Genomic DNA, 12,500 nt, shown 5'->3' with positions numbered 1-12,500 from the left:
AGAGAGTATAATAAAGCTGAGAGTGGACATCCTTGTCTAATTGATCTAGTTATTTTAAAACATTCTGTTAAAAATCCGTTACATTTTATTTTTGTTAGAGCCCCCTTATATAAAATCTTTATCCATTTCATAAAATTCTCACCAAAACCAAACCTATTTAAAACCCCAAACAAATATTCATGCTCCACTCTATCAAAAGCCTTTTCAAAGTCTAAGCTGATTAAATACCCGTCTCCATTCTTTTCTTTTATGTATTGTATTGTGTCCCTTATACTCATCGTTATGTCTGCTATGTCTCTTCCTTTAACCCTCTGGGGACCAGAGTGTTTTTGGGGCCCTTGGGATGTTTTGACATGCACTGACATTTGTGCTTTTTTCAGTTATTTATAAACATGTTAATGGCAAAGGTGTAAATTCACTCTATATAGCACAAACTTGGCTACCATGAGATCTGAGCAACATGTATGTACATGTTTGTATTTTTAATAGAATAATGTTTATGCGTGGTTATTGAAAAAAATAAAAATGAAAGTTGCTGAAATAAGACCACAAAACACATATTGATTATTTCTTCACAAGACTTTTGAAAATTGTATCACATAGCCTAGAATATTTGCTCCAAAACTATGTGAGAATCATCCTGACTACTCATTCAGATAAGTCAATAAAGTCTTTTACATTTTTAATGACGTGTTTTGTTTGAGAAAGCTTTATGCAGGAGGCTTGATCTCTCATTAATATGTATGGCATTCCACACCTGAGAAAGACAAAGACCCTCCCATAATGGCCCTATTAGGTGCTATCAGGCCATATCATTACAGGAGCCTTGCACAAAGAATGAGGAGATTTAAAAAAGAATGGCTTTTAGATTGTTTGGATATTATAAGGAAAATACAGGGTGCATACGTCTGGACACTTCTATCACACACCCTTCACCATATAGACATGGTTTTATTTCAGTTCAAAGTTAGAGTTGGAAACATCTTGAAAAGAAAATTGTCTTTCTCCATAAATGTCTTAGTTTGATCATACATATTTCAAAGTTGAGGATTCATTATTTTGATATAGCTTGAACAAACACTATAACATCTTAGTTGATTAGTTTATTGACAAAACATACTATATATTTAACATATGAGCAGAAACTCCTAAAAAAGCTTATTTGATGTCTATTTTAGAGTAAAAACTTTATCCAAAACGAGTCAACGAAATGTTGTCTGTTATTTAGTCTGTAACAGTGCGTATCTGTGCGTTCATTCATTCATTCACACACACACACACAAACTGTGTGACACAAACATGATTCACATTTAACAGTATGCTATTTTTCCGTTTACAGACACTACGTTATTCTATATCGCGATTAGAACAAAGCACTTGCAAAAAACACTTACTTCTCAGCTGAATCTGTTCATCCTCGAAGTGAAAATAACCCAGTGGTAAATGTCCCAGGATTGTTCCACATATAGCCGCGCAAGACGACAGTAGATTAATCTGACTAAAAAATAATGTGTGTTTTCAGAGTTCATGGGCGTTAACGCGTCTCAATGTGTTGCTTCACATATTTGCGTTTGAATAGCGCGTGCTCTCCGTAGGCGTGTCACATTACCACAGATAATCAGCTGAGAGAACGATAATGAGATGGGCTGACACGTCTCTCTTTTTATATAGATGACATAAACGGAGAATAATAATTTTAGTTTTGAATCGGATCATTTAAAAGTACAAACTCAAATGATTTAAAAGATATATTGCTTATGGCTGGGTGAATAGTATTAGCTGAGTTGTGTTGAAGATTAGAGACGTGCTCCAGAAAAAAAGTTCACGGTGACCGAGAGGCAGAACGCACACCCTGTTTATTTTCTTTATTTTACAAAAGCACAATATTTTATTTCGATTGTATGTGGGCACATAAAAAAGTAGACATTTAACAGATTATTTTCTCATATTTCTTAACTCTATATGAACAGAAATGATGGTAGTACTTTAAGTCTATTTTTCTGCTATGTGAAAAAAAACGAGCAAAACGCGCCGGCGCGTTTCTGGTCCCCAGAGGGTTAACTGCATATGCTTGATTTGTTTTTATTATTCGTGGCATCACTTCTTTTAACCTATTTGCAAGAATCTTTGCTAATATCTTTAAATCAGTATTTAACATTGTTATCGGCCTGTAGTTTTTTAAATCTGTTAGTTCACCTTTCTTTTTATATATTAGCTTCATCAGCCCCATTCCCATCCTTTCATTCATCTCTTCCTCTTTAAAAATTTCCCTAAAAACCTCCTTTAAAATCTCTATTAAAAATTCCTTAAAACATATATAAAATTCACTTCCCAAACCATCTATCCCTGGGCTTTTCCTTTTATTTAGTTGATCTATCGCTCTTTCAATCTCATCCTTCTTGATTTCCCCATCACATTCTTTTTTATCCTCTTCACTTAAATTTGGTTCAATATAATTTAACAGTTTATTTTTTACCTCTTCTTCTACCCCTCTTGTTTTAAAAAGATCCTCATAAAAAGCCGTTATCTCCTCTAGCACTTTTTCATTCCCCTCCACAATCTCTCCACTTTTCCCTTTTATTTCTTTTATTATTCCAACTTGTGCCCTTTTTTTCTCCAAGTCAAAAAAGAACTTTGTGCATTTCTCCCCCTCCACCATATATTTGGACTTACTTCTTAATCTTGCCCCCTCATATTCTTTTTCTTCTATTTCTTTCAAATTCTCCTCTATTTCTTTTATCTTTTGTATGTCTTTATTCTCATTATTTAATTCTCTTTCTAACGTCTCCTTTGTTTCTTTTTCTTTGTGTCTTTTACTTGTTTGTAAGATGCTGCAATACTTTATTGAAAACCTTTTAATTAGATATTTAACATTCTCCCACCACATTCTTTTATCTTCCTCATACATTGCATTATCCTTCTCTTTCTCTATAATTCCTTTTATCTCTGCAACATAATCTTCATTCTTTAAAATCTCTGTATTTAAAATCCACGTACCCGGTCCCCTTTGCACATTACTCCAATCTATTTTAAAACGTACAAACTTATGATCACTAAAACTAGTTTCTTCATAGCTGATTTTTTTGATAAAGTTCTCCACATTTCTTGTACATAACACATAATCAATTCTTGTTTTACATATAAAATGCCCCACTATTTGCTTCCTTGAATAAACTTTTTTCCTCCCATTTCTCTCTCTCCATACATCTATTAAATTATTTTCCCTCATCAATTCATTTAATTCTTTCCTCCCTGTGTCTGATTTAAAAACCATCCCCTCTGCCATGTCTTGTTTGCTAAAAACAGTGTTAAAATCCCCCATCATTATTATTTCCTTATATTTCTTTATTACACTCCTTAAACAATTAAAAAATTCTTTCTTTTCTTTCTCTTCTGTTGGTGCATGTACATTCACTAAAATCAATTCACATCCTTCGTAATTTACTTCCACAGCCATGCATTTCCCTATCGTATCTTTGTACACCACTTTGGTTGTATTAAAAGCATCTTTTCTCATTAAAAACGCCACCCCTCTTCCAAGCCTACCATCCCCATTATTATATAAAATATCCCCTTCCCATTTCTTTTTATATTCCATCATCACACTCTCTTTCCAATTTGTTTCTTGTAAAACAATAACATCTTCTCCTCTACACTTTTCTTTCACTCTTTCAAATTTTCCCATGTCCATCAGTCCCCTTGCATTAAAAGTAACACAACTTAAAACCATTAAAAGAAAGAAAAATAAATACCTAAAAACCATTATTCTCCATTTTCTCCCTCCAGGTCCTTTAACACTTCATATCTGTTTGCACTTTGATCTTGCCCCCTTGTCGTAGTCTTTTTTCTTGCATTTTCCAGATTTGGCTCAAACTTCAATGACCTTCTTCTTATTTGTCCTCTCCCTCCTCTGTTGTTCTCCATGTTGTCCATCGTTATTTCATCCTTCTCCATGCCATCCCGATAACTTTTACTACTGTCCGATATTCCCATTGCTGACCATTGCATGTCCTGTTCCATTGTTTGTTCTTTATCTTTATTGCTCTCTTGCTCTCCTTCTTCCTCTCTGTTACTCGTTCCTTCTTCCGTTTCTTTTTGTTGTATAACTTGTTCCTCTTGTCCCACATCAGTTTGTCTTTCCTCCTCGTTGTTTCCTTCATGCACCTGTCCGTCCACCTGGTGTTCCCTACCTCCTTCCTCTTCCTCCATCAAACACTCACATTTATTTAAAATATTCCGACACTCCGGGCACCTGGCTGCGTTACAGTCTCTTGCGAAGTGCCCTCTTTCTTCGCATTTGTGGCATTTAAAATCTGGGCACTCTTTAAGCAGATGATCTGGGCTCATGCACAGCCGACAGGTCTTCACCTGGTGACTGTGCATCACCCTAAAATACTGCTGCCCCTCTGCCGTTTCCAGCCTTGTGCTGTAAGGCAACGATGCCACCTCTTTCGGGAACCTTACTTTAAGGAACCTCGTTCCATCCTCAATATCCGTGCCCGGGTAGTGTCTTCTTTTAATTTTTGAAATGGGATTAACTCCCCATCCCTCCAATTTTTCAATTATTGCTCTATCCTCCAGGTAGACGGGCAGGTGCATGAAGGAAACCACATAGTCTCTATTCTGCAGCTTTTTAATGTCACAATTCACTCCTTTTATATTCAGTCCGTCCATCAAATCCTCACATGTTTCTTCATTTTCCATTGTTAGTTCATATTCTTTTCCTTGTCTTGGCCTTAACGCCAGAATTTTCCCATGTCCACATTTTTCCACCACCGCCTTTATAATATCCACCGCTCTCACCTCATTGACATTTTCCACATTCAAAATCATTGTCGCCTCCTTTAGGTATTTCCGTCCTGCACTCTTGTCTCTCACATCATGTCCAGCTCGTTGTCGATAATCCATTCCAGTGTCGATTGCCAAGCGTTTCTCTCCAGCCAGTCCAGTGTCGTTTGCCATACGTTTCTCTCCAGCCAGTTCCGAGTCGTTACCATTTAATCCGTCCATTTGGAGAAAAAAAAAAGATCAACCACCCTCCAGACAGCGATATGCTGCTGTTAGGTGGTTTAACAAACAAAAACAAAAACAAAAAAACTAACTTACAGTAAAAAAAACTCACAAAACAAACACAAATAGAAGATTAAAGCTGCAAGCAGCCTTACGGGGCCAAGCCTTCAATGGTTCCATGGGTTCAAAAAGTACTTAAAAATACTTTGCTTTCAAAACTTTAAAAGAAACTTTAATAACCAAAGTATTCTTACTCATTAACTTCTTACCTCACAAAAGAAATGAGATCATCCAGCTGCCGAGGTTCAGTAGTAAAAAAGAGAATGAACTCAAAATAAAGACTTTGCATATAAATGAAACACACGTTGTATTTAATAGGAAGAAAGAATAGTACAATGCGTTTCAGGATGATAAAGAAATTGAAATGACACAACTTTATAAAGTTGTAAGACAAAGGACTTGAACCCACAATCTCTGGGTCATATGCCTGTCACTCATTGAGCCCCTGGAAAGTCATGTGTTTCCATAGATGTAGAAGTTCCATAGTTCAAATGAGAATCAACTCAAAATGAAGATTTAGTATTTAAATGGACAGCATGTTACGTTTAATGAGTTTAGTTGATATTATTGTGATTCACTGTTAGGTGGTTGTCCTGCACCTTTAACAAATAAAGTTAGTCCAAGATGCAGTATATAGATCGATAAAATATTATTTTACAACATTAAGATTAACAGGTTCTTGTAAGAATCTTACAATTCTGGACTTTTGGTACTACTAAGAATATTGAACTGCACTAAAGGAGAGAATGTTTTGTTTTTGCATGTGGGTCCTAAAGTCTGGAGCAGGTTTCCTGATAATATTCACTATTCTGTCAAACATTCCTAGTTTAATTGTAGATTAAACACTTCTCTTTAAACAAGAATTCACGCAATGCATTTTATAATCTTGTAATTTTGTTATATTAGATCTAATACATATTTTTATGTTCTATTTTCAGTTTCTAAATTGTCATGGGCATATTAGATATTAGGTCATTAAGTTAATATTCAGAAAAAATACAAGTACTCCACAGCGACTCTAGGGGTCACTGTTTGACAAATGGAAATTTTGCATGGTGTGTCTTTGATGTAATACAACACTATTAACTAAAGCTTAAAACAATTATTGAACCTGGTCTTTAAACTGTAGAAGTTTGTCAGTTTATAAATCCATTAACACCATATACCTAGCCTCCCTTTGTTCTACTAATGGTCACAATTGTGACCTGACGAATAATCAAGTTTTTTGTATGGATTTTGATATATATTTTTGACGTAATTGTTAAAGATTGTTTAATATCCTTATGTATTCATACATGTTATCTCAGGGAAAAGAAATTGGAATTACATGGGTTAACTGCCATATGCAACTGTAACCTATATTTTTGCTACAAGTACATTACTTTGACAGTCATCTTTGATAATGTCTTGTACAATTAAGTTTTTTTTTTTATGCTGCCTAGAAACAATATTGTGAGAGGTGATAAAAATGTGAATTAAAAATAACGATTATTTTTAGTTTAAATACCATTTAGCACATTGGATAAAGTAAGCAAATTAGAGGGGGCCTTTGAAGTGATTTTAAAGCACCATTGTTGCATATTTAAATCTTTACAGAACAGAATACCAACCGTTTCTTTAGTTATTCACAATGACACTTATGGTTACACTACTTGCTTTTCCCAGTATGGTTTGTGAAACTAAACTTAGTGCCTAGTTAAGAATGGCTAGAAGAATGCACGCAACTTTCCAAATGCAAGATAAGCCCATGCAATAAAGGTCACATATTCCAAGAATTGACACACATTTGTTTTAATAAAAAAAAAACACATTAAACAACATTTAACAAAGCTTTGCCATAAAAATGAAATAAAAATCAATCAGTAGCATTTCAGAACATAATGGACAAAATTAACCTAATTTCAATAGAAAACATGACTTAAATCAATATTTGCCATTCATTAAAAAAAAAACAAAAAAAAAAAAACACCAATACCATCATTTCAATATATATACACACACACACACAACCATCTTAGTTGTGCATTTCAATACAAAGTCATTTTTGTATTATTTTTACAGCACTCTTCTTAGTCAAAGGTTTTTTAGCTGGTGTAATAGGAGGCGTTGTTGGCTCAGATGGTCTTTTAACTGGAGACTTGGGTTCTGGAGTGCTTTGTGTCTCTGTGACACAGAGGACAGGGTTGATTTCATCGATATTCACTTCAAATAAATCCTCATCACTGGGATGAGCGGATGAAGCGTTTTCAATATTGGTGACTTCCAAACAGTTATTATATGTTAAAGTCAGTTCATCGGAGGATAGAAAGAGTTCTTCTATATCTTGTGAATCACAAGTTGACAGTTCAAGTTCTGGTGCTATGAATTTTGACAAAGTTGAGTTCGAAACCGTAAGAGAAGTTATTTGACTGTCTTGATTTATCTCAATTATTCCATTGCATTTTGTTATATAGCTTTTTGTGTTCCGTAGAATTTTGCAAGTCGGGCAACGGTGAAATTGCTGTTTGATGTTGAATTGTTCTTGTGATTTGTGGCATTTTGGACATTGTTTTTTAATGTTTATTTGCACCCCTATTGGCTTTTGTTTCACCACTGTATTAGGTAGAGAGGGTTCTTTACTGATTTTAGGGCCTTGACCAGGTGGGAAAACTTGGTCCTGTGCAATAGGTTCCATGGTTGTTTTCAGGGTTGTTGTGAGGCTCTTAAGGCTGTTGTACAGTCTAGTTTTAAGATTGGTAAAGGTGTAGGAGTTACCTAGTTGCAGTTTTGAAACTTGGTTTTCCCAAAGAGTAAGTTGAATTTCTCCAGATGGATCTTGCAAGGAACATTCTTGGATCTCACAGTCTGTACCCCAGGCCTTTACAGTAGTTGCGTTGTTTAGCTTGCATACTGTTGCAGATATTTTAGTGATCTGAAAATTTAAAGAAAATCGTACATGTACAATCAAAAATATACATCAATAAACATGATTACAAGGGAAATGTATACAACTGCTGTTGTGGTCATAAGAAGAGGAAATAGCCAAACTTTTCCACACATTAACCAATTTGAAACGCATTAATCATGTTTGTAAAGCATCTAGCAAAGATAACTGAGAAGCAGAGTAATCTTTGCCTGTGCATCTGAAAAATCTTTCACATTTTAGCATTTTTTTGAACGTCAGGCTACTTTAAAATGTTTTTCTCCCCATAAAAACGATTTTGCACAATCTACAGGGGGCTAATATATGTGATTGTACTACTCTCCAGAGCATTACTACAACAAGTAAACAACCCTGTAGGCTATTTACACAGTGAGAAGGTTGAAAAAAAAACAGCTTACCAATTGTCGTGATCCCAGAGTTTTTGCTTCTTCTACAGTGAGTTTTTCTATCTCTTTTGGTGGTTTGTGGGGAAATGTAGATGTTGCGACTTCCACAGCAGTACTCCGATCACACTGAATGAAATATTCAGAATTATTGAGGCCTAAAGAATGAAAAAAGTGAGAATTGATATGGGCTTGTTTGTACAATGAATTTGAAAGGAATACGATTACTGAAAGTTTATCAGATAGAAAACAGGATTAAATAGCTAGACTACCACTTACTTGGCTTTTTTGTTATGTTTGACAGTTTAACCGCTGTCCGATTTAATGCTAATGTTGTCCAAGTTTGATGTTTTTCGTGCGCAAAGATGACAGCTTGGTGATATTCACTGCGACCTGTTTGCAAAGTTGCATTAAAAAACTTTGAGTTTGTTCTAGACAGTTGCACTCTGGAAACTGCATGAATGTAAACATAAATGCAGTTGTCAGATTCACTGGTCTCTGGTCTATTTAAATATTTGTTCATTTTTGCTGTTGCATGAAAAAAGAGGTTTGCAAGTGGTGTGATTTATAGTAGATTAGGCCTACTAGAACAGAAATTGACAATGCTTGGTATGCAATTAACAAACGATTCAATTAGGGTGATTGCAGGAATTAGTAATACATTCATCAAATTGCTGAGTTAATCATTTTAGAATTGGGAAGCTTGGTTTAGTGGAGGCAAGAAATGGATCTGAAAGTCTGCTGGAAATAATTGAAAGGTAAATTTACTTGTATAATGCCTTTTAGGGATGGAGAAATGAAGCCTCTTGAACTTAATTAAGCTTTACTCTGATTGTTTTGGGAAAATATTCAAAGCATCAGGAGCAGCAATAAACCTGGAGTGCAGCTCTGTGTATAATGATAGTGTATTGTTTGATGTGTAATGATATTTTGTTGCTTATTTGAGAATAAATAATTGTATACATTATGTAAATTCTTTAGGTTAGCTTTTACTAGTCTTTTTGGCAATATACCTCAACTAATTGATGTTGATCCAAATAATGTACTGTTAGAATAGTAACTATTTGTAATTTAACATTCATGTAGTAACTAATTAACTTCTATTTACAATTACAATTTATTTTTTAAAACAATTCTTAATGTTAGATAATACAAAAATGTTCATGTATTTTAATGTGATTTTATGGTTTACTATTATGATAAAATTACTTTTATTTATTGTCCACATGACGAGAAGGAAAAACTGATATTCAAGTCACTAAGTAAGTCTAATGTTTATGGGACTTAAAATAATTAAAAGATATGCATATGTACACATTCAAATGTTTAATGTCAGATCAGTTAATATTGTGGAGTTGGTCAAACCATTTCTTGTATGGAATTGAAAGTATTCTTTACTATATACTTTGCAATAAAATGTTGCCAGTGGTTGATCAATTGAATAGGCATTTGTGTTCTGTTTGAAGCTTTATGTATTTAACTTGAAATGTAAAAAAGGCAGCACAATTTAAAAAAATAGAGGTTTACCTAGACCACCACAAACATCTTATCATACCCTTCTGCTCTCCAGTTCACTACTTTACACACAATGCACAAACACATATATGAAGTTGAGAATTAACACATGGAGGCAAAAAAAAAAAGAGGATACGACTATACATAGGAAGAAAACAACCAATTTATGTAACTGCTTACAATGCAATTAGAATAGTTGAAAGTCAATGACTGCTCATTTGTTCACAAACCTTTCTGGATATTTAAGACTTCAGGTAAGAATCAACATAGAATGAACAAAAACACATTTCTAATCCCAAAAGAAAGATTACAACAATGCTTATCTGGATAATAAAGGAATTGAAATGACAACTTAACACATTTTTTTTTTAAATTAAAGTTGTCCCACATGGGGCTTGAACCCACTATCTCTGGGTCAGATTTCTGTCACTCATCTCATTGCACCACTTGGAAGTTGTGTTTTGGCCAAGATGCAGAAGATCCATAGTTCAAGTGAGAAGCAACTCAAAATGAAGAATTTTTAAATAAATTATCTGTGTGTTCTATTCTACTAGCTCCTTCACCTGGAACAGAAGCAACTTGTCCACCACTTAAAGCCTTATGGTTTAGCCTGATAACTGAAGAGCCACATTAGAAAGAATGGCATCTGGCTAGCATGCTAACCAATTAGTATGCTAAGCTAACTAAGATAAGGCAACAAACACAGGCTAGGTCAACTGCAGAGAGGAAGATCTTTGGTATGGGGGCTACTATCAAAAACCTGTTCATCATTTCTGTGCAGCTCGGTCCAAAGATCATCTGATCACACGTTGGACTACTCACTACAAGTGTTTCATAATCAATTAATTTCATAATACACAATTTTAAAGTTGTCCCACACGGGACTCGAACCCACTATCTATGGGTTAGATGCCTGTCACTCATCTCGTTGAGCCACTTGCCAGACATGCATCTACACAGCTGCCGAAATTCAATATTTTCAAGAGAGAATCAAGTCAAAATTAAGAATTTTGAAGTAAATGGAGAACATTTTGTATTTAAAAAGTTTAGATTAAATCATCCAAAATTGGTCAGATTACTACTCATTACCATCACTACAAGTGTGCCAATTTTCTAACTTGTGGTTCATAGGGCTGCCATTGACTACCCTTCTGGAAGAAGAACAACAATGAATTGGACGTAAAAGCACTGCATGTTGTGTGTGGCAGCTTCAGATGAGATCATTCTTATGCACAATGCCTGGAACAGATGCAACTTCTGCATCTTTTCCTGCCACAGTACCTCATGCGGTCTGGGCACATGTCACACTGAGTGGCGAACCCACGACGCTGAACATCGGGATCCGTGGTGTAACACGTTGAGCTAATCACTCATGCACGTTCACCAGCCTGCTGAGTAGAGGTTTCAGTGTGAGAATGAGTTCACAAAAAGTTCCATGACATGTTAACCAGATAAGCATGCTAAGCTAGCTTATTGCTAATTTAGCTTATGACGTGGTACATCCAATCCTGGCAAAATAGATATCATCGGATTCGACATGATGCAAGGAATCAATAGACACCAATTTTATGATTTTGTGACAAACTGTTCACAAGTTACAGCCTCTTAGCCAATTTTGGGTTGACCTTGTTAAATTTGTGACATCATAACTTTTTTATTACAGTATAGCAAAAAAATCGGGAACAGTACTTTTATGCGGCTCGGTCCGAAGATCATTTGAGCAAATTTTGGACAATTTTGGACAAATTTTGAAGGAGGAGTAGCGAAAAAACTGTTTTACATTCGCTCCAATATGGCGGCCAGTCACATTGTTGGAAAATGACAAATGAGATATCGTCTAAATCGGCATAAACAAAGGAACATAATGTCATAAAGAACTCAAAATTTGAACAATATTTTCAAATGTTATAAGCGTTTTTTCAAAAAACAATGATATATCTGGAACACTAGGTGGCGCTGTGATCAAACTTCTCATGTCGCTTTAGGACATGGTGTCGGTCATCCCTACCAAATTGTGTGCTGATATGTCAAATAGTTTAAAAGATATTGCAATTTATGACAAAATTCAAAATGGCGGACACGTGGTACATCCCATCATGGCAAAATCGATATCCACGGATTCGGCATGATGCAAGGAATCCATAGATACCACAATTATGATTTTCTGACAAAGTGTTCAAAAGTTATTGGCCAAAATAGCATTTTTCCATATCTCATGACCCGTAGGTGGCGCTGTTCCTGACTTTGGCAGGGTCCCTCAGATCATGCTTCCGATTAAGCGTACCAATTTTCGTATCGATTGATCAAACTTTGGCCGAGATACAGCCTCTTAGCCAATTTTGGGTGGACCTCGTTAAGTTTGCGACAGTACAACTTTTTTTTTCCAGTATAACAAAAAAATCGGGAACAGTACTTTTATGCGGCTCAGTCCGAAGATCATTTGAGCACATGGTTGGAGAAAATTGGACAAAATTTGAAGGAGGAGTAGCGAAATAACTGAATACTGTACATTTCAAAATGGCCACTACTGTAATGGGCGGGGTCTTAATGTAAGGTATTGGTTGTGATCAGCATGATGAGTGGAATCAGGTGTACTAAGTTTCATGTCT

Source organism: Rhinichthys klamathensis, unplaced genomic scaffold (genome assembly GCF_029890125.1).
Source record: "Rhinichthys klamathensis goyatoka isolate OS25496 unplaced genomic scaffold, OSU_Roscu_1.1 h1tg000236l_1, whole genome shotgun sequence".
Taxonomy (NCBI): domain Eukaryota; kingdom Metazoa; phylum Chordata; class Actinopteri; order Cypriniformes; family Leuciscidae; genus Rhinichthys; species Rhinichthys klamathensis.
The sequence above is the reverse complement of the archived record's forward strand: the minus strand, read 5'-3'. Positions refer to the sequence as shown.